We start from the raw sequence: 24,009 nt of genomic DNA on the forward strand, positions 1-24,009 counted from the left end.
CTTCTTTTTTATTGTTTATTGTTGCGGGTTGATAAGAATTGGGGGGGGGGGGGATGTAAAACCTGTTCTGCTGCTGCAAATCCTGCAATGTACATACTCCTCCTCCCCTTCTCCCTCCCCTCCCCCCTTTCTCCTCCTTTTTTTCTGTTTTATTCCCCCCCCCCACTCCTACCCGCCCCTTTGCTTTCCTCTCCTTCTTTTCTACTCCCTTCCTCTTATTGTGCTCACCACCAGGCGCTCCCTTATCGATATGGTTTGTCGCCACCGGTCCTCCGGGATGCCGGTAACAAGGCTGTGTTTATCTTTGCTTGCTTTCGTTTCATATCACTATGGACATGACGCTGCCAGCCTCTGGGTTGTAGGCGAGCATAGCAGTGTACTTTCCTTATTATGCAATAAAGCAGTTTGAATACCAAAAAAAATAAAAAAAAATTGCAATTACTTAAATTGCGATTGCATTTAAGGAATCTCAAATTGAGATTCATTAAATGCAATGCATCAAAGTTAAAAAATCTGCGATTTCGCTAATTTAATAAGGGGAGCAAATTACCATGAAGTTGAACTTCATGGTAATTTGCAAAAACTTTGAAAAATGCACTAAAGTGCATTTTTCAAAGTTCCATTTTACATACACACATGCCCTTGGGGCATGTGTGTGTGCAAGATGTACTCATATGCAGATTTCAGGGGTGCAACAGGGTGTCCTTTTGACACCTTGGCACCCTTGAAATTGCATTCTCAATTTGCGATTCTCTAATTGAGAATCGCAAATTGAGAATGTCTTCCCATTCATTCCTATGGGCCTCTAGTCCCATAGCAATGAATGGGGAGGTATTCCTTAATTGCGACTCACAATTTACGAATCGCAATTAAGGAATTTTTAGAAATCGCTATTATTTTAGCGATTTCTACATGCATAGGCTTTTGAGATTCCGGAATTACCATTCCTTAATAATCGCAATTAAGGAATCGCAGAAGCCTACCTTGATGCATGTGCCCCTATGTTTCTGTGTGAGTTCTGTCTTTGGTTTAGGAGACAGCTTATTAGGCTGGGAGCTTTCTATTTGGTGAGTACACCTCTCTACATTTATTTTTGCTGGTCTGTAACTAGCGAGGGCAGAAATACCTCCTGACGGTTGCTGAGACTGTCAATGAATATCATGGTAAGATCCTAAGAGCTTGTACAAAAAGCATGTAAATTGTCAAAGTGCTTTCGGGCTGGATGAAAGGCATATAAATTTCAGTCCCTTTGTCTTGTATGACTGCTGTCTTTGTGCAGCGCATCACCTCTTTTTGTGGCTCCAACCTGCTAGTTAGTAGAAAACACCTCTTTGTAAGTCTTGTTGCTATTCCTAGACTTTATCTGAGGCGAGCAGTGAGCCAGGGAAAGCAAATGCCCATGATAGACAGAATGGATTAATCTGTCTCCTTTTTCTAGCTCTTTGCTGCTAAACTCAGAAACTTCACTGCCTTACATGCTAGCTGGACTGTTGATCCTCCTAGTGACCTAATTATGGGGGATCTGCATGTTCTTATTTGCTGTTGCCTCAATATTGGCCGTAATAGTTTTTTCGGAAGAGGTAAAAGTGCCGGGGAAGATACATGATAAGTGAAGTAAGGATTCACTATTGTGTCCGCAAGGGCGGCACTCCTGGTTTGGCCAAGTCTGTTTCCATTTTTTAGTAAGATCTTTAGATGGATAAACTCCCAACCTCAGAAACATCAGGTTGTGCTATTTTTAATTCTGAGAAGTGTTCCTGCAGATATTGTTGACGTTTTTTTTTAAAGACCTTTATTGTACATTTTCAGTATGACACAATGTAGGGCCTACAACCTCCTGGGCCGGCCGCAGTAGCAATTCAGTCTTGGTATTATTGTCAGGGTAAAACAGCCGTTTAGCCGATAACCCAGGGGTCCGGCGGCGAATGGGAGAATGTTGTACCATAATGCAGACAATACAAATATACGATATGGCTTAGGTCTATGATTTTTTGTTTTAACCCTGTAACAAAACTTTGCATTAAATTAAAAACACGTCAATAACGTTCAATTCTTCACAAGCGACAAAACAATGTTCAAGTATGTAACGTAGCGAACATTGGCAGTGCAACCTCCGACCCATCCCGCACATTATGATGTCCAATAATCAGTACGTCGGAGTTCATCACAGCAGGAGAGTTACTCTTCGACACACATAGACCTCAGACCCAGCTCCTAATCCGAAAGACACTCATCTGGGTCAAATCGTGGAGGTTCGCATATGTCCCCTCTAAATTTGTTCCAGGCCCCCCAGATTTGTCCCCACTTTGCAGGGCATCCCCGATGGATAAATACTGCTTTCTCGGCCACCATTGCTTCATCCATATCCTTACACCAGTCTCGCAGTGTGGGCAGCACGTTAGAACCCCACAGTCTCGCAATATTACGTTTTGCCACCAACATTCCCAGCATGGCCCAGTCCTGCTGACGATGGGTCAGGTCCTCTGCGTCCCAGATGTTTAACAGGCAGCGACGTGGGTTGGGCATCAGGGAAACAGTTGTGGTCTGGGAAATGGTTTGCATTACCGCTGCCCAGATTGTTGACATTTTTAAGCTTTATATGTTGGCATCACCACCCACACATGATTGTTGTTCACCAGGGCTGCTTTGTCTGTTATCGATGATCGTAGTCTAATAGCTTTATTAGTTATTCATTTGAACTCAAGTTAAGCAGGTATTGTGTGCCATGCCTCATCTAATTATAGAGATAGAAGTGACTGGAGTAGCGCCGAGTAAACTGAGTTCTTTAGTCTGGATTGTTAGGTCTTGCTAGAGCCAGCGCATGCGCTGCTCTGGTGAGAAATTTAGAAGCTGGTTTAAAAGTGCTACCCAGGCCGGCCACCAGCTTGCTATTACGTGCAAAAGAGCGCGCGCGACGTGCACAGCTGCCATTTGGCTTCTTTCAGCACGCATGTGAATGCCCTCCCCTACCCCCTCCCTTTTTCCACTCCCTTCCCCATGTGGCTCACTTTCTTTTTCAAGGACGCGTGGCGTTACTTTTACTTTTATAGGTACAGAAGTTGCACCGCGGCGATTCAAGCCCCACACCCTCAGTCAGACTGGGCCCAGGATATCAATACTCTCTCCTCATGCCTTCTTACGTCCTCCAAGTGTTTGTCAGCAGGATACATGTTGCTGAGTGGGAATTACTCTAGTATGTGCCGGGCCCTCCTCTCTCACTTCCATAGTGGGCCTGTTGCAGTCAGCCACCAGACGACTCCCTGGACACATAGGGCACACACAGAGCAGCCGCCTCTCTCTCATGACAAACAGTCCAGCCTCTTACCTGATTGCTGTGTGCCGAGTCGGGCTCTCTTGTGACTTCTTGAAGCCCTTAGACACCGGCGCTCTCCTCGTGTCACGGCACCCCTGGTTGGGGGCGCTCCCCCTACCTTTCGCCTCACTTAGGCCCCCAGGGGTTCTCAGTCTGTGAATGTATTCTCTTCTGCCCACTGCGGATCGGCTCAAGCCGCTCTCACCCTGGGCTCCAGAACCTCAGGCGCACCCTCTATCACTGCGCCGCAGTTACAGTTTCATTCCGACTCGGGCGTCGCCGCTATCATTTGTATGTGCCCGCTGGTTCAGCTCGTGCTGTTGGAGGATCTTCCCTTATTGTTTTCGTTTTGAATTCTGCCCCTTAATGGATTCTCCCCAATCCACGCAGTTTTTTATGGGGTAATTAATTACAGGATATCGGTGAATGAAAGATCTCCTGGTGGGAGCCCCGCAAGTCGCGTCTCTCTACATCGGTGCCTGGCCACGCCCCCCCACCCCTCATTTGCACATTTTAAAGTAAAGTGTTCTGGTTTTGTTTTGATCCTCTTAAAACCTTTGGTTCCTTCACACCTCTGAATAAAAAGAAATGCTTTCCTAATTGATTATATATGTTGAAATACTTCTACTTGACATTTACAAGCTGTAGTATTTTGGAAAGAAAAAAAGTGACCTTCTATAAGCCTTTTGTTTTAACGATTGTCAGACAGTTCAGTTTACAAAACCCTCTAACGTTGCAGTCACAGAAAGAAAAGTAAACACAAATCTACAGGAGAAAGTAGGCTGTAGTTTAAAACAAGCATTGGCATTGCCAATAGGTCTCGCTTTTGGGACCTTATAAGTATTTTTTAGGTAGACCTGTGAAAATTGTGATCTGTCTATGCACGTTTTGGGAACTCTTTAGAAAGCAGACTTCCAAACTTGATCTACTTCGACGCACCAAAACTGTTCCTTTTCTTTACTTTTTGTTCTTTCGCATGCATTGTAAACCCTTCGCATTCACAGCGCCTTGAAATTGTTTACATAGTAGTGCTCTATACAAATATTATCATCATACCGGAAGTTAAAGGCCCTTTAACTCGACTGGTGATGCTTTTGCTCAAGCCCCCTCCCATCCACACCTCCCGTCCCCCCTCAATCCAGCTGCTGTCACATGGAGCGGAAGCCACGTGCCGGGGGAGGCCAGAACCTACATGACCTACATGCCCTGTGGTGTCTTGGGTGTAATGCATTCTCCGGGTACCATGGTGATGGAAGATGCACTACAACCAGACTCCAGAATGTAGAAGATAGTAGGCAGTTAAGGATAAGGTGTACCTGTTTGCCATCCATTAAACCTATACTTTGGATACATATATATGGATACTCGTTCTTTACATGCCCACAGTAAATGTTCCAATTCCAGCCCAGGCCCATTGACTAGATCCGCCAGCAATCCTTTCATCTTCAGCAGCCCCCACCCCGTGTTTCTTAATTATCATTAAGAGCGACGACCTACCGTTTGCAGAGGAAATGCATAAATACAAGTCCATAAGAGGCAAATCTTTCACGGAGATTTGCCATCCACCGACCAAAATTTGACCTAACTCAGTCAGTATTGCCTTGCCCATGCTCGCAGCTCTCAAGATATACAAACAGCTCGCTCTTCTTTTAAAGATTGGCCACTGAATCCAAGCAATTACTGGGAAAGCATCCCCTTTCCAGCAACATGCTGTTAATGTCTTCCTTTCCTCAAATGCACACGCACACCTCCTCGTCTTGGGGCAGGATGGACTGTGTTTTGCACCTGGGATTGGAAGCAACACAGCCCCCAAAATTGTACTTGCACCTAAAACAGGCTAGGCAGCTATTTGCTTCTTTGGTGAAAAGATTTGGGAAGTGTGTGTGGTCAGAAATGCGGGTCTCCAGATCACACAAACACACAATAGTCTGCAAAGATGTGAGGTTATGCACCTGCCAAGGGCTTAAGCTGAGCTTCCGACTCTAAGGCTTTATATTTGTTTTGCTCCATTGAGATTTAGAGCCAGTCCGCTACCAAACCATGCATTGCAGATCTTTTTGACGGACCTCATCCTACAATCCATGCTTTCCTACATAGCTTGTGGAGGAGTGCTGCTCCAGTAGAAACAGCCAGTGCTCTCGACACTGAAACCTGCCACATACATGGCCATGCATAGAATACACATCAAAAGACATTCAAATCAAACTATGCTCAACAGCAGCTCCAAGAATCTATGGGGCCGATTATGATTGCGGCTTTCCCGCATCCTCCGGGCCGGCGGAAGCCACCGCCGGCCCGCAGGATGCGGGAAAACCACTGCGGAGCCTCCAAAGACCCACCGCCAAATTAGGATGGCTGGTGGGTCTTGAATTCCGTCCGCAGCTTTTCCGCCGCGGTCGCCTTCCGACCACGGCGGAAAAGCACTAACATGGCTGGCGGTGTCTATCAGACACCGCCAGCCATATTAGGATGGAGGGAATCACATGCTTTTCCGCGGCGGATTTTCCGCCGTGGAAAAGCATACGGATCTTCACTGAGGGGGCCTGTTGCGGGCCCCCTAGGTGAAGGGGGGTGGGGGGTGCACATGGGGGGTACCTATGGTACCCCCCATGTATTTGTAGGCAGAAAGCGGCAGTCACCGCGCGGTGCCTGCCACTTTCTACATACAAATGCAATGCATGCTTTTTTAACATTGCTGCGGGTGCAGCTTGAAGCCGCACCCGCCGCAATGTTAAAAATAGAGGATTGCACAGGAGGGAACGCCGCAGCCCATGCGGATGTTCCCTCATCCTCGGTGACTGCGGACGGACTCAAGTCCGTCCGTGATCATAATCGGCCCCTAAGAGCAGAGAAAGATGCACATCCCCCACCATCTCCACCTATGCAGGTTCCTTTCCGTGCATGCCATTTCGTCTATTGGGACGTTCTCACACTAGTGGTCAGTGTGAAGAGCTTACATTGCCCAACACAGTGACCGTATCTTAGACTGTCTCTCCTATTCCTCACCAAGTGCCAGCTCATCATAATTCCCCTCCTTAAAGGTCCGTGTCCTCTGGCTCCTAGAGGGCCCCTCTGCTGGGTTGACTCTCCAGTTCTTCCCCCTCTGGTTCTACACTTTGATCCTGGAAGCACAGAGGGCGCTAGAGAGCAGCAACTGACCAGCAACAGACCAGCAGCAGCAGAGGGTGTGGCGGAGCGGTGACAGCAAGCAGGAAAAGCAAGCAGGAAAACGCCGCCGAGACCCGCTGCCGAGACCTGCCGAGACCCGAGACCCGCCGAGACCCGAGACCCGAGACCAGAACCGGGATCTGAACCGGGATCTGAAAGGCCAATTCAAGGGCCGCAATTCGAAGGGCCGCAACCCGGGAGCAACCCGGGAGCCGGGAGTCGGACTCCGCACCTCGGACCCGGACCCGCCGCCGCCCCAGCCATTGACGCAGAGCACGCCACACTTTAAGCCACACTCCAAGCCTAAGCTACAGCCTAACAGCTCATAACGGAGGCAGGAGAACGTGAAGAACGAGGCGGAGGCGGCACGCGGAATGCAGAGATGCAGTAAGCGGTAAGTGGAGACCTGCACCTCTACCGCACTGCACCTGCACCTCACCGCTGTACCGCTGTACCGCACGGTCCTCACCACACCACTTGCCACATTCACCTACATACTTACCTGCCCCTCCCCCGGCGTCAAGCAAAAGATAGCCGGCTGAAGAGCAACAGCTACAGCTACAGCGGCAGTGGCATCAACTGTGGCACCAAACAGTGACTAATTAATCAAATGCGCACAAGTACAAGCACAAGTGCACAAGTGCAGCAGCAGCAGTAAGCAAGCTGCCTATCAACAGCTGCTCATCAGCCTTCCATCCTACCAACTCATCAATTCAAAGCGGCCAATCAGCCAAGGCGAAAACCAGCGATAGGAGTGAGGCGCGAGGATCCTTCACGTAGCCGGCGGACCGTACCGAAAAGCGCGTGGCGAGAAGTAAAGAGGCGACGCCAAGAAAAGCAACGCAGCCCCCCCACCGCCTGCTCCCCTCTGAGCGGCCCTTGCCAGGGGCTTTGGTTTCCTTTGGTTTCCTCTACTTGAGCAGCAGCAACCAAGGGGCCGGCAAACCACCTGAGCCTCCAAGCCAACCACCTAGCCAGCCCAAAATGAGGACCAGAAACTCTACCCTAGTCCAACCCCAGGAGAAGCCCCGGCCACATAGCTCTGCCAAGAGAAGGAAGGCGAAGCTATTTTACCCCCCAGTACTAGAGCTAGGGGGACCTTACCAAGGCCCAGGGCCCTGGGACGAGGAACAAGCGGGGGGAGTGGGAGCGACTGGGACCACTCCAACCTTCCCGGGACAAGACATTGACTTCATTGTGGAACTACCTGCTACTTCCCTCCCACCCCACACCCCCCATATGACATCAGGGGAAAGCCCCCTAGCACCCCAAACCAAAACATGCTCAAGCCTAGGCTCAGCATCAAAGACCGCTCAACCTGCCCCGTCGGGAACAGAGACATAAGAAGCTTCTTGAACCCAAAAACATCCACTATCCCCTCTTGTTCCAGTTCCCCGGACCGCTTGCTCGCTATCAACGTAACAGAGGAAGAAGAGTTGAACTTAACACTTGCAAGCCCTCGGGCAAACAGGATACCTCTCTCACCAACAATACTTACCCTTCAGAGTGGCACGCGTCCCAAACCTTTGACACTGGATACGGAGGCACTTGGGCTCACCCAACCAAACATAACAGTCCAGACTCTTCCCCCCTCAGCTGACTGCCAGCGGAGTAGCCCTTCCGCAGCTACAGCGAGTATATATGTCACCTCAGAAAGCCCCCATGCCGACAAGAGAGGAGGCACAACCCCCCCCCACCATACCAACGCATACAGAATTGTTCTATGACTCGCCGGCCATGGAGGAAGGTGCAACCCGACAATTATTCGACAGGACCCCAAAACACTTACTGAACTTAACTACATCGGGCCACCAAGAAAATGATAAAACGGCCCCATCCCCGCCCACGGATAGCGGCCCTGTAAAAACCAATCATCTATTATCAATCAGTGAAGCCCTTGTCTCAATGACCGGCGCAGCGATAATGCACGCAGACAAGCTCGACGTGCAGATCAACATTCTACAAATAGTGGCAAATCTGATATCGGGGATAGACTCAAAACTGGACAACTTGAACGCCCTGATACGCAGAGCGCAGGACGGCACACAATTCAAACAAGAGTCATGCAGTTGCAGTCCGATTCTGCACAGCCTACAAAAACTTCCAAATATTATGACCACTCTAATAGAGGACCTCAAGGGTGAAGCAAATAAAAAAAACGGTTTGAAGAGTATGCCTTCAATTACACAGGGCCCTGATATGGCATACCCCACGGATAACAGCCCGGCCTTCCCCTGCCCAAGCAGCTCGGAAAAGCCAGCACCCTTGGCCCTGCCCTCTGCCGGCGGCACAAGTCTAACCCTGACAAAGGCTGGAAGTCAGGAACACCAACTAACCCTCAAGCCGCCCAGCCCAGAGTTACAAAACTTGTCAAGAAAAAACAAGAAAAAACTAAGAAAACTCAACAAGGAGAAGAAAAATAACGCATACGCCTCCAGCGTTATTCACAATTGGTTACGACCCAATAAGCAGCCTACCTTGGGAGCCCCCATGCATATAGCAGAAGCCACAGGATCATCGATCGAAAATTTGCACATCCTCACTTCAGCTCAGGACCCAAGCCTGCTTGCTCCCCCCTTGGCTCCTCAACACGCGACAGCGCCAATAACACAAAAACATGCGCATGATTCGCAGGTAACCAACCTTGTTGAAGTCAAGCTAGACCCGCAGGAGCCCTGCCAAACCAGATCTGAGAACCCAGCACAAACCAAGCTCACAATGAGCGAAGCAATAGCCCCCGACAATCCAAAAAGTATTAATGTCATCAACATTGACCCTCAGAGCGCCCCCCATGGGCCAACTCCGCTTAAACCGGAGCAAGTCGTTGATAGGCAACGGAATAAGCACTGCTCCTCCAGCACAAAGCCCATGGAGGCACCTCAAGTGATAATAGGACCAAACCAGCAGACAAACTCTCACCTGCCCGGCTTGAAGATGACACCTCCAATTAAAATCCAGAGCAAAACTTGGCTTAAAGAGGCCATTCCAAGCCAATCAAACGAAGAGGACCGGAAAATACTGCTATACCCAGAATACATCTCTCAAGGAAAATGGGACATCCTGAATCGAAGTAATCTCTTAACACTCTGCGCAAACCTGCCGGGACTGGAAGGTATAAAAACCAAAGATATCGAGACCATCTCTTTCCTGCCCCCAGACGCCGTGGAAAAAAATGAAACAACGGAATTAACCTTCATCAGACCAGACCTGGGGGAGGCACTGAGGAGCCAACAACCATTACTAGAAAGCTGGGGCATAAAGATAAAGGCAAAGCCGACCCAAAAATATCCCTTAATCTTAAAAGCATTGATTCCACACCCTAAGCCGGACAACCAGGCACAGGACACGGTTGACTTTACATCCACAAACGCTCCTACCACCCATCGGCGAAAAATTGAGTCCGTTCTTCAGGGGTGCAAAGGTAGCATAAACAACAGCCCAATCGACGGCACCCAAATTAAGATCATAACAAACCTTACACAAGGAAAACGATCGTGCACAACCAGGGGCCCCTCATGCAATGACTGGTCCTGGCTGTCATCTGCACTAAACCCCAGCTCCTAACACAGCCCGCCTCGCAAATTCAGCTCGAACATCTCAACATGCTGCTAGCAAGCGAGAAAAAAGTCTAAAGAAAAAAGAGAAATTCACCGAGAGTCTAAAAATACTAACGTGGAATGTCTCAGGACTCAAAAAGCTGCTACTAAGCTCAGCTGCGGTGAAATTCTTGGAGGAAGCAGACATTATTTGCACACAGGAAACTTGGCTGACTCACCCACTTTCGCTAAGAGGATATGCAGAATATAGTAAAGCGGCTAAAAAAACCAACATATTTGGAAGACCATCAGGAGGCAAGTGTGTCTATATAAAACATGCCTTGAACATAGAATTCTTGGAAATACACAATCTACCAGACACCCTACAGGCGGGCATTCTGAAATTCCCCAATTCGACCAACGGAATCCCACCAATACTACTAATCAATACCTATCACAACTTGCAGGAGAATACATTGAACTCGCTCACACTCGCAAATCAATTAGAAACTTTACTGCTGGGCTATCCATCATTAGACTGCATTATCCTCGGTGATTTTAACATTCATAACATAGGGGTTTCAACCAAGCAAAAACTACACCGCGGGGGGACCGAAGCACTGAATGAACTCTTAAACTCTCACAAACTGGCGACGGCCCACACATTGCTCTTAAATAACACCCCGGGAGCCTTGATCGGTCACACGTATAACAACCAAACGACGATCGATTACATCATCTTAAGTGACAACCTGCAAAACAAAATGACAAATTTCATGGTTCACCAACGCAATGATAGCGATCACGCAGCACTAACAATAACCATGAACTTATCGGTGCAATCACGATATCAGCCGATATGTGTGGGAGCTTCGGACGGCCAAGAATTAACAAAACTCCCCAGAAGAATAAAATGGGGACAGGTAGCCACAGCAACCTTTAACAACTGGGCAAATATGTGGGCAGGCTGGCCCCCGTGCAAACACAACCAGGAGATGATAGCCACATGGGAAGGAATCACCTTGACCCTAGCGGCAGAACTTAGGGGAGGTGGAGACAACCCCAGGGCAATCCGCTGGCATCCTCCGACCACACTTGGATTCAATGCAGAAATCAAAACCAGTGCAAAGGACTTAAACAAAAAACGTAAAGCCTACAGTAAAAACCGCACAACTAAAAACAAAATCCAACTGCAAGAGGTTGCAAAGAGCCACTCCATAAAAGTGTGGGCCGCAAAGCGCAATCATTGCGAGGCTCAGTGGCTGAAAATTTTCGATCTACTGAGCCCCGGAAAATCACAAGAGTTTTGGAGTTACATCAGTCATCTTGGTCGAGGCACAAATCATAGAGAAAATGCCCTCGAGGCTTCTGTCTGGGTTCGCCATGTAAAAGCACTTTACCAGGAAGAAGGACTTACTATCAAGCCTCACAACACGACCCCACAAAAATTGGACCCGGCTCAATCCACTAACACAACATCCCCTCCTGGAAAAACTCTAGTGTCCAAAATACTAAAAAAAATTCGAGCAAATGGCGCACCGGGCCCTAACGGCCTACCAGGCCATCTATTCAAATCAAACATTGAATTCTGGTCTGAAAACCTGACCCACCTATTTTCTGACTGTTGGCTGTCATAGGCTGTGCCTGACTCATGGCGAGGCTCGCTCCTGCACCCAATTCATAAAAAAGGGACCAAATCAGACCCAACTAACTACCGTATGATCGCCCTGTTGGACATTGAGGGTAAAGCTTATGCAAGTGCCATTCTGAAAGACCTCACAGACTGGGCAAGTGAAGAAAATCTCCTGCCATTCTGTCAAACCGGTTTCAGACCAGGGTCCTCGACCGCGGACAACATTACAGCACTCTCCTATCTAATCAATCGAGCACGGCTGCGTAAAAGCCTCCCCTTATTTGCCTGCTTCATCGACTATTCTGCTGCGTTCGATGGGGTAGACCGTACCATCCTTTGGAGAAAGCTGGTCCACTGGAACATCGATCCTTCCCTGTTAAGAGCGCTACAATCCCTGTACCAAAACACCTGGGTAAGAATTAAGCATGGGCGAATTTTGCGGATCTCGCGTTCGCGAATTTGCGGATTTGCGAACTCGCAATCCGCAAAATCCGCAAATTCTTGCGAATTTGCGGATTTTTTTTTTTTTTTGTGTTCGCAAGGATTTCTGCCAGTTCGCGAGGGTTTCGTACCAGTTCGCAATTGCGAACTTACATTTCGTCGCGCAACGGTCGCGAATTATGTTGTTTCTACATCTGGTTCATCATCACAGGTTCCCAGCACCCTCTGTTTCACCACTGCAACCCTCTGTTACATCAATGCCACCCTCTGGTTCATCATTACTGTAGATTATGGGGGGGAAAAGCAAGCACACCATCCCTGCTTCAACTCAGATGAATTAATTTGGGGTTAGTTTATTAATGTGTCACTGTTTTAAAATTCCAGTCTGGCACCTGCTTCCTTATCTGTAATTTTGCTTTCTGTTGCAGTGCATTTTTTTTCCCCAGGACCTTCTTTGTGGCCTACTTGTAGCTATTGTATGAGCCTGCTGTGAGGGTCAGAGCAGGGTCATACAATTGTTGCAACTAGCAACTGAATTCTGGAGGGGCCCCAGTCAGGAAGCACTACCGGGAATTGTTACTAATGATGAGTTTGAACTCTTGCCCCTGCCGAGTGCTTTCACTTTTGAAAAACTCGTTTTTCTGCAATTTCGCGGGGTTCGCGGGGTGCGAACACGCGCAAGATCGGATTCGGAAGCCGCAAATTCGTGCGAATATGCAATTTGTTTTTTTTGCGGCGTGTTAGTTGGCAAGGTTTTGTGCGTTTTTGCGAGCCGCTCGTAGCGCAAGACGCGAAGTTACCCTCGCGGTCGTTCAAGGGCGCAGCCATCTTGTTTGCCTGACGTATTTCCGTTTCCGGGCGCGAAGTGTAATCTCGCAAAGTCCGCGGTTTGCCAGTACAGTCTCGCGCGTGTTCGCAAGGAAAATCTCGCGCGAACTTACCCGCGCGGTCGTGAACGGGCGCGGCCATCTTGTTTCTCATTCATTGCTATGGTTCTGGGCATGGTCTTTGTATCCTCTGTCAATCTCTGCCATCCTTTGCTTGTTTGAAGTTTTTTTTAATCTATTTTACTTATTATCTATCCCTCTATTTTTCTAGCCCTATATTTTTGTGTTTACTGCTACTTTTGGTTAATTTTAAACTACTTTTGTAAACTCTTTTCTTTTCTTCTCTTCCCTATTCTATTTTCTTTATTCCTTTCCGCCCAGACCATGGTGAAGGGAGCCGGGAAGCATCCCGAGAAGGGGAAGGGTCCCGCACCCCGTGTCCGGCTCCCGTGCGGGCGTTTGAGGGGGGAGCTAGTGATGCCACGGGAGATCTTTACCCCGGAGGAGGTGGCCCAACTCATTTTTTATGTTCAGCGCCGCCTCCCCAGGACCATCATGGGAGGCGGCAGGATCAGTGCCGGGTACGGGGCCCGGGAGCGCCGGAAGCGGTGGGAGAAGGTGTGCCAGGCCATTTACCACCACTCTCGGGTCTGGCGCACCTACAACCAGGCCACCCACCGCTGGACGGATGTCCTGACCCGTGAGCGAGATCTGCTCGACCTCCTTGGCCTTGAGATCCCCGGGCTTGGTGAGTAGTAGTAGCTATGTCTTTACTACTATGTTTTCTCCTGCTGTGTTATTATATTGCAAATTTTTGTTTTTTACCAAGAGCAATAATGCTGCTCATTACATTGTAGGTACATTTTATTTCAAAATCTTCTGTGCATTTCAGGTACACTGCTCTCCTTCTCAGTAGTGTTGCTACTATGCTTATTTGTTTTAGATTTTGTGTTCATTTCATTGGCCTGTGAAATTATGTATGAGTGTAGTTGAAAGAACTGCGCAATGCTACACACTAAGGTTCAGATTTTTAATTACCGGCGCATCCCTGCAAAGTTGCAGGGATGCGCCAGTAATTGTGCGTCACGCCACCATCACCCATGGTGCGCCGTATTACAATGCGGCGCGCCATGGGCCCAAAACGTCACCAAAGCGTTACGCATCTGTGCCGTAAAGGTGGCGCATTGCTGGAGTTGCGTCGCAACGATGGTGCAGCTCCATCAATTCTCTGGGGTGCCCTATCTCCCCAATGCTGCGTCAAGCCGTACGTCTGCTTTAAGCAGGCGCAGGGTTTGAGTCACGCATCATTGTCCTCAAAGTGACTGATTGAAATCTTGTAGATTTCCCTCAGCCACTTTTAGGATGCGTTCCTGCGCAGGAACGCCCTCCCTTGCGCCGGAACACCCCTATTGGCGCAGGGCTTTACAACGTGATGCATCTCCCAGATGCGTCACGTTGTTAATATACGCCGCACCATTGCGCCTCTTTTGTGCTGTCGCTGCGTCACAAAAGTCACGCAACAATGGAGCAAAAGAGCCGCAAGGGCCTTATAAATCAGCCCCTACAGACTCAAGTCCAGTCCTTCCTTTGTACACATGGCGATAAGAAGAAATAGTGGTGGTGGATTAATAGTTTGAGTATTTTAATGACTGGTGAATGTAGTAGGAAACTTTAGTGTTGTCGCTGATCTTCAATCACGATGGACTTTGGCTGTCACTTTGCGTGCTGCGGACTGCTGCCTGCCAATCCTAGGCAAACCTTTTTAGTACTTTGTTTAGTGAGTTACATAGGGTAGTTTCCAATTCGACGGTCCGCAAATCAAGCAATACTAAAGTAATGACGTAGTCGACCACATGAGATTGGTCAATAATATATCCCGTGGAGTCGTTCCCTATTTGCTATTTCGCAAAAATATTTTGTTACTTTGTTAGTTCTTTTTTAAATGTTTGATTTGGTTGAGAAATAAATATCATCCATGTTTTCTGTTTTTCTTTCTTTCATGTTGTACATCAGCTTCCCCCAGGGGCAAGAGGAGGACACAGGAGGAGGAGGAGGAGGGTGCTGTTGTCGATGCAGGCCAGGACCGGGCAGTCGAGGGCTCCTTTGCTGGCCCCAGTAAGTTTTAATTTTAATATAGAGTACTTATTTTTTCCTAGCGTTCCTCATTCGATTTTTTCTAAATCGTCTTTGATCTTCTTGTAGACAGGATCTAAATTCTTATCCCTATGACTCCGTGTGGTATTACTAGATTATTCTTATTAGTCTGTCTGTGTAGCTAACTAAGATTGCACATTTGGCATTTCCATTGGACTCCCATTCTAGTCAGCAATAGCTCTATGCACTGAGTGTAGTCCTCTGGGATTGTCCATAATGTCTTTTCAAGTATTCTAAATGTTTATGCTTTGACCATTGCCAACAATAAAAAGGTGAATGACCACCACCAAGAAATAATAAGATACTACTTTACTTTTGGTTTGGATAGGACAATCCATTCTACTACTGTTGCAGGGACAAATCTGCACAAACAGAACTATGGACACTAAATAATGCATCGCTTAGCTTATCAATTATAATAGGTGCTGTAACTGTTAGACTTTCCACATACCTCAGTGATAACAGACTTTGTAGTTGAACCCCCAATCTCCTTACTGACTAGATAGTGTGGCAGAGTCATTTAGCTCCCAAAGTCACCGATGGCAGAGGCACGGACTCATGCTTGCAAAAATTCGAAAACCTTTAGCTCATCCACTCTAGTCTGGAGGGCCAAAAACCACAGAGTCTATTTAAGTTTAAAAGCTTTATTAAAAGTAAACACATTTATTAAATTCAAGTTTGTCATAAAAGTGAACGTGTAACTGAAAATGGAAAAGTGCTTAGTGCTGACGATTAATTGGACACATTTCTTGTGGTCGAGCCGAGCTCTCACCTGGTTTGAACTTGATCCTGCTCGTGTTCTTAGAAGTCAAGGTTCTGTCTGTTAGGAGAAAAAGTGGTGCGTGTTAAAAAGTAAAAAGCAAACATTCATCAGTTGTGCCAAAAAGTGCAGCAAGACAACAGCCTTCCCTGGAAAAAGGGACATTTTTACTCTAGAGTACACAGTCAAAAATTATTAAATTGTACACTTTTTTTCACATTTCTTTCTTCCTCCTAGACCAAATATTATATAGTAGTGAGTGGTGTATTCTAACATTATTAAATGTACTTTGTAGGTGGAACATCTGGAGACGGGGCCAGCGCGGAGGTGGTGGCATTGGACGAGGAGGACAACTCTGGGGAGGATGCGGTGCAAGTGCCGGAAAAGGACATGCCTGTGAGGGTTCACACGGTGGTGGCGGGCAGAGGTAAGCTATACATTCCTTAGTCATTGAGATTGAAGACTGCAGAGTGTGCTTTCTGCACGGGTGTATTATAAAAAAAGCAGGTAGTAGCCTCCTCTAAATGTACTTCGACTTAGCTGTGAAGTTTTTGGCGAGAAGAATCCCAATCAGATCTGAGGTGAACTTGATGGATGGGATGAACGAAAAGCGAAAGAAGGGTGTAAGTAAGTGTGGAAGCACGAGAAATGTAATGATGACTGGCAAAGAAGAATGATATGTGTTTGCTTGGTCCCCGAGGTGGCTGGGAAGGTAAGAAAATGGTATGGTGCATGGCTGGGTGAATGATGAAGCAAGGATGGGTGGAAGGAGAACAGCCTGGGTGGGTGAGACAGAAACTGTATGTGTGCAATATACTTTGAATGGATGGATGCCTGGATCATTCATGGTACTATCTGACTCTTAGATAGCATATGTGAATCTAGAGAGAGTAGACGGTCACTGGATGAACTAAGTGTTACTTTGAAGAGCATGTAACACCGCACCCGCACGTCCGTTCCAGTGTAGGAAAGGCAAGGAAAAGAAGTTGTAACGTTGTCCAAAGACTACCATGAATAGTAGCAGTAGTTTGTATTGCAACTGCAAGCACAGCATATATCCAGTTATTACGGTGGGCACTCCCTACCTCCCTTAATAACTTTAGTTTAGTAGTAGTACGTCATTCATGTGTGGGGGTATCACTGTTCACTCAATAATAAGCAAAGCACCTAAAGTCATCCCATATGTCATCAAATACATCCCATGTGAAGTGATAGATAATCAGATAATTTAGCTTCTTCATTTTCCTTTTCTAATACTCATTTGCACTGTAGGGTGAAAGCTAAATTAATTAAGCAGTAGCCCTTTTAACAGAGTATTCTCAGTGCCACCCGTAATAGAAAAGTAAGAGCTTCACCACCTGCATGTACTGGACCGGTACAGTAACGCAAGTCTGTCTCACTCACCATGGTGTGCGTCTGTTTTTCTCGGGTGCAAGTTCACTGTGCTGGCATTATGCCGGCTTGCATAAGATAACGTACCAATTTTCCTAAACAAGAGAGAAGAAGAAGAATAAGAGTGGTGTACTGTCATAGTCGACTGTAATAGAAGTCCATAGTGCTCGTAGAATTTGTTCCTTAAACTCCCACTAATGTTAGAGCAAGGATGAAGAAGTCGGAGGTTACATAGATACTGTCCTCAATAGTTATGCACTGTGCTTTCAATTTGCTACTTGTACTGTGACAACTTTCTGCTCAATCATTTTGTGTTAATCTTAAGGAGCATTGGTTACAGACTATGTCTTTCTTTTTTCATGTAGTTGCTCCTTCCAAATCCAAGACACCATCAAGGAGGAAGGAGCTGGCTCGAATGGCCCGGCAACGGAGGCTGGATGCCACTGTTGCTGAATATCGGCGGCTGGTGGCCCTGGAGGAGGAGGAGACGCAGTCTGGAACAACAACAACGTCCACTGGGACAGCTGCCTCCTCCTCCGTGCGGGCTGCCAGCCAGCGCAGTGCTCCAGCGGTACGGAGCCGGGCTACCAAAGCCAAACGCCACCGCCCAGCAGCAAAGAAAGCAGCTGCCCCTCACAGGATTTGCAAGGCACACCGGCGCCGCTAATCCCTCAGACTGTCCTACCTGGAGCAGGAGGTCCATAATTATAAGAACGTGGTGGAGGGCCTCCGCTTCGAACTTGCCACCCTCCGCAAGGAGCATGATGCCCTGGCTGCTAATTCCAACAGCACCCTGCCATAGTGTCCCTTGCCCCTTTTTTAGAGACTTTTGGGGGGTGGGAATTGGGAGTTGTGATTTTTGGGGACTTTTGAAGGACAATCGTTGGGGTTAGGGAGGGTCTTGCGGGAGATTCTTTTGTTAGGGCTATAAAAATATACTTTTTGAAACTTTATCTGACCATACCTGTTTTTTACTGCTTTTGAGTCTGGTGGGTGGGGGTTTAACATAACAGTAAGTTTGTTTTCCTGAATAGTCCTAGGACTTTAGTAGTACTACCGTCAATCAAATCTCTCGTCTCTCCTAATACTCCATTATACTACCTCCAACCAAACGCCTATCTTACCTGTAATTTCTGTTTGCAAGTAGGGCTAGGCCCAGGGCTGGCTCCACGGGAAACAGCAAATAAGGTTGGCAATCCTGGGCGGATAAAATTTCCTCATAGCGGTGGTACTAGTGGTGTGACACAGTGGCAGTTGCTTGCCTATGAAAAAAAGAAAATGAAATCTGGTTTGTCCTCCTGAGCAATACAAAGGTACAATACAGAATATAGCAGGTGACAGAAGTACACTAGAACAGTGCCACGTTGTAGCCTAACAAATGTTAAAGTATAACTAATTCGGTTGAAGTTCTTTGACATTAGCCATGGGTCTTTGTCAAGCAGAGTAAGAATATATCCTCGGATTTCTTCACCAGCCTGTTGCTATCACCTTATCCTCCCCAGCAAGTGTGTGGATTTATTGCTGTAATTTAGTCACACATCAATCAAAACCACACAGCCCGGGGGAAGAGGGTTAGGGTTTGAAAAATGGATGGGTACGGGGGTTTTTGGGAAAGGTTTTGGGAGACAAGAAAAAGTAGCACAGCATGGACGAACAATTGTGAACATAAACAAATCTTTGGGTACAAACCTATCCATCAATCTTTGAAAGTGCATACACTACTGTAACTGCATGCATGTCAGTTAAAAGTAATTAGTACTTTCGACAACTGTGGAAGAAAGAATGCGACAGTACAGGGCGTGGGTGGAAATATTGATAACTATATTCAACATAAGGTCTCTGTAGCCAGATACCTGAGAGCCTTGCTGGTCACTATAAATCCATTCACAACAACACTCAATGGGGTTGGTCTGGAAGGTGTCAGGTTTACTCCCCGTGATCCAGTCGATGCAAATATGGTTCCACCTCCAAATGTCACCAACACCCAGAAGTGTAAACACAGGGTGTTCGAGGCATTAGGCGGGGGAGAAAAATAACAAACTAAAATAAAAAATGTGGGATGGGTAAAGGTAGGGTCAGCAGGGAAAGGATACCTGTAACAGAAGACAAGACAGGCATCAGTGAAGTGCTGTCCTAACATACAAGGGTACTCTCATATAGTCTCACTAAATAGTCTGCAAGTCTCCCGCCTACTCATGGGAAATGTAGTTTCATAGTACGGTAGGCGCTTAGGGGCTGCGTAACCTGACAGAAGGTATAGTAGATAGAAAAGGAGAAATTGCTTTTTTTCTAGGTGTCCCCTCACTCACCAGGGTTGCCCCTTGGTGACATGCTTCATCATTGGGGCCATCCCAGTCCTCTACGGCCTGGGGCGTGCTGCGACTTGCGAATTACGTAGGAGCACTTACAAATGACTATGTGTGGTGCAGATGTGATAGTGGAGTGGACTAAGTGATGTGTTAAGGGATCAATGTAGAAGCAGAGAGAGAGCCAAGAAATGCAGTCACAGTCAGAGAAAAAGGCAAGGGATACTGTATCTATGTGGTTGTAGTGGTCCTGTTGGAAGTGGTAAGTAAGTTGCCCGCAGAAAAAAAATCCTCCTATTAGCGGCACTCCTCCATTGCAGCCGACGCTTCGTCCATCGATGTTGGTCACCAGAAGACACCCTGTCCACTGCCTGCCTGATGCTGAATTGTGGCTCGCTACTGTGAAGCCTGACTCCATCCTTTTTTCCCCATTGCAGAGACTGAAACCCGGCCTGTAATTATTCAACGAAAAACAGGAAGTGATATAATATTACAACACCACTGATAAATAAATATAAGGTATGTAGGCTGTGGAGTGCAAAAAGTCACAATTTGTTTTTCCTAGTAGACAGTACAATGTTTTTGAAAGTGCGTACTCTGAGTCACCTTTTGAAGGATAAATAAGTATGGGCAAATTAATGTATCGGATCTTGCCCCTCAAGCTAGGTGTACTGTAAACTGTGTTTTAGAACAAAATTAGATCTTCCTAGCAGTGCTCCCACCCAGACCCTTACTAAAGCCAGTCGCAAAAATGTAGAAGACCCCCAATCAAATCTCAAAAAACGAGGCCTAGCAGAAAACTGGTGACAAAACTTACTTTGAAAGTAAAAGTAGGCCGAAGTACCCTAATTACCCATTACCCACCGTGGATTGCATTCAAACCACTTGCAAGCAACCAAGCAAAAGTAGCCATAGCCAGCATCGCTCCAAGACTCGAAATCCCCCCCACTCAAACACATGCAATAGAAATACTGCTAACCCTAACGAACCCTAAGTTAAGAATAGTGGCAAAGGCTTTCTTTAACTATGCCAAATCCCCCCTTTCCCACCATGGATTTTCTTCAAATGACTTGCAACCAAAATTACACATTCTCACGAGTGCTCTAAGACCCCAGAACTCAGTTTGAAAAATCTAGAACACCCCGAAACACATGCAATCCTGCTGCTAGGGCTAACCCTAACGAACCCTAAGTTACAAAAAGTGCCAAAACTAAAGGCTTTTCCGCGCGGATTTTGTCCCAACCACTTCTACCCGGTATTAGACCTTCCCAGGAATGCCCCAAGACCCGGCAACCCACCCGCCAAGAAGCGTAACACCCCCAAACAGGCCAAAAGCAAAATCTCATACTTGCAATATTTCTGGGCCTTCGGTCCAAACGCGCTGCGTAGCTAGGCCATAAGTCGGGGTTGGCACGACGGATTTCCTGAAAAGCAAATGCAATCAAGATTAGAGTGTCCCAGCAGTGCTCCCAGACCACGAAACTCACCCGCAAACAGACGGAACCCCCCCTAAGAGCACCTCAAAGGCAAGCAAGTCATCAAAAACACAAAAAAAATTCCGCCTGGGATTTGGTCCAAAACACTTTTATCCGGTATTAGAGCTTCCCAGCAATGGCCCCAGAGCCGTCAACCCAGGAGAAAACGAGTAGAAGACCCCCAAACAGCCAAAGAGCAAAAGTACAAAAATGGGGACTTAGTCACTTTTTCACAAATTTCCCAAATCACTCCGCGCGCGCTCTGCAGCTAGGCCCTAAGTCCCCTCATCCACCATGGATTTGCTTCAAACCTCTTGCAAAGTAAAGTATATATAGCCAGCAGTGCTCCCACACCACGAAACTCACCCACAAACACCAGGAAGCCCCCCAAACAGGCCCCCGAAAACGCTACATAGAGCAAAATGTCAGAAATAGCCCAAAAAAAAATCGGCCTGGATTTTGTCCCAACCACTTCTACCCGGTATTAGACCTTCCCAGGAATGCCCCAAGACCCGGCAACCCACCCGCCAAGAAGCATAACACCCCCAAACAGGCCAAAAGCAAAATCTCATACTTGCAATATTTCTGGGCCTTCGGTCCAAACGCGCTGCGTAGCTAGGCCATAAGTCGGGGTTGGCACGACGGATTTCCTGAAAAGCAAATGCAATCAAGATTAGAGTGTCCCAGCAGTGCTCCCAGACCACGAAACTCACCCGCAAACAGACGGAACCCCCCCTAAGAGCACCTCAAAGGCAAGCAAGTCATCAAAAACACAAAAAAAATTCCGCCTGGGATTTGGTCCAAAACACTTTTATCCGGTATTAGAGCTTCCCAGCAATGGCCCCAGAGCCGTCAACCCAGGAGAAAACGAGTAGAAGACCCCCAAACAGCCAAAGAGCAAAAGTACAAAAATGGGGACTTAGTCACTTTTTCACAAATTTCCCAAATCACTCCGCGCGCGCTCTGCAGCTAGGCCCTAAGTCCCCTCAGCCACCATGGATTTGCTTCAAACCTCTTGCAAAGTAAAGTATATATAGCCAGCAGTGCTCCCACACCACGAAACTCACCCACAAACACCAGGAAGCCCCCCAAACAGGCCCCCGAAAACGCTACATAGAGCAAAATGTCAGAAATAGCCCAAAAAAAAATCGGCCTGGATTTTGTCCCAACCACTTCTACCCGGTATTAGACCTTCCCAGGAATGCCCCAAGACCCGGCAACCCACCCGCCAAGAAGCATAACACCCCCAAACAGGCCAAAAGCAAAATCTCATACTTGCAATATTTCTGGGCCTTCGGTCCAAACGCGCTGCGTAGCTAGGCCATAAGTCGGGGTTGGCACGACGGATTTCCTGAAAAGCAAATGCAATCAAGATTAGAGTGTCCCAGCAGTGCTCCCAGACCACGAAACTCACCCGCAAACAGACGGAACCCCCCCTAAGAGCACCTCAAAGGCAAGCAAGTCATCAAAAACACAAAAAAAATTCCGCCTGGGATTTGGTCCAAAACACTTTTATCCGGTATTAGAGCTTCCCAGCAATGGCCCCAGAGCCGTCAACCCAGGAGAAAACGAGTAGAAGACCCCCAAACAGCCAAAGAGCAAAAGTACAAAAATGGGGACTTAGTCACTTTTTCACAAATTTCCCAAATCACTCCGCGCGCGCTCTGCAGCTAGGCCCTAAGTCCCCTCAGCCACCATGGATTTGCTTCAAACCTCTTGCAAAGTAAAGTATATATAGCCAGCAGTGCTCCCACACCACGAAACTCACCCACAAACACCAGGAAGCCCCCCAAACAGGCCCCCGAAAACGCTACATAGAGCAAAATGTCAGAAATAGCCCAAAAAAAAATCGGCCTGGATTTTGTCCCAAACACTTCTACCCGGTATTAGACCTTCCCAGGAATGCCCCAAGACCCGGCAATCCACCCGCCAAGAAGCATAACACCCCCAAACAGGCCAAAAGCAAAATCTCATACTTGCAATATTTCTGGGCCTTCGGTCCAAACGCGCTGCGTAGCTAGGCCATAAGTCGGGGTTGGCACGACGGATTTCCTGAAAAGCAAATGCAATCAAGATTAGAGTGTCCCAGCAGTGCTCCCAGACCACGAAACTCACCCGCAAACAGACGGAACCCCCCCTAAGAGCACCTCAAAGGCAAGCAAGTCATCAAAAACACAAAAAAAATTCCGCCTGGGATTTGGTCCAAAACACTTTTATCCGGTATTAGAGCTTCCCAGCAATGGCCCCAGAGCCGTCAACCCAGGAGAAAACGAGTAGAAGACCCCCAAACAGCCAAAGAGCAAAAGTACAAAAATGGGGACTTAGTCACTTTTTCACAAATTTCCCAAATCACTCCGCGCGCGCTCTGCAGCTAGGCCCTAAGTCCCCTCAGCCACCATGGATTTGCTTCAAACCTCTTGCAAAGTAAAGTATATATAGCCAGCAGTGCTCCCACACCACGAAACTCACCCACAAACACCAGGAAGCCCCCCAAACAGGCCCCCGAAAACGCTACATAGAGCAAAATGTCAGAAATAGCCCAAAAAAAAATCGGCCTGGATTTTGTCCCAACCACTTCTACCCGGTATTAGACCTTCCCAGGAATGCCCCAAGACCCGGCAACCCACCCGCCAAGAAGCATAACACCCCCAAACAGGCCAAAAGCAAAATCTCATACTTGCAATATTTCTGGGCCTTCGGTCCAAACGCGCTGCGTAGCTAGGCCATAAGTCGGGGTTGGCACGACGGATTTCCTGAAAAGCAAATGCAATCAAGATTAGAGTGTCCCAGCAGTGCTCCCAGACCACGAAACTCACCCACAAACACCAGGAAGCCCCCCAAACAGGCCCCCGAAAACGCTACATAGAGCAAAATGTCAGAAATAGCCCAAAAAAAAATCGGCCTGGATTTTGTCCCAACCACTTCTACCCGGTATTAGACCTTCCCAGGAATGCCCCAAGACCCGGCAACCCACCCGCCAAGAAGCATAACACCCCCAAACAGG

The sequence above is a fragment of the Lissotriton vulgaris genome, chromosome 6 (assembly GCF_964263255.1).
Source record: "Lissotriton vulgaris chromosome 6, aLisVul1.2, whole genome shotgun sequence".
Lineage (NCBI taxonomy): Eukaryota > Metazoa > Chordata > Amphibia > Caudata > Salamandridae > Lissotriton > Lissotriton vulgaris.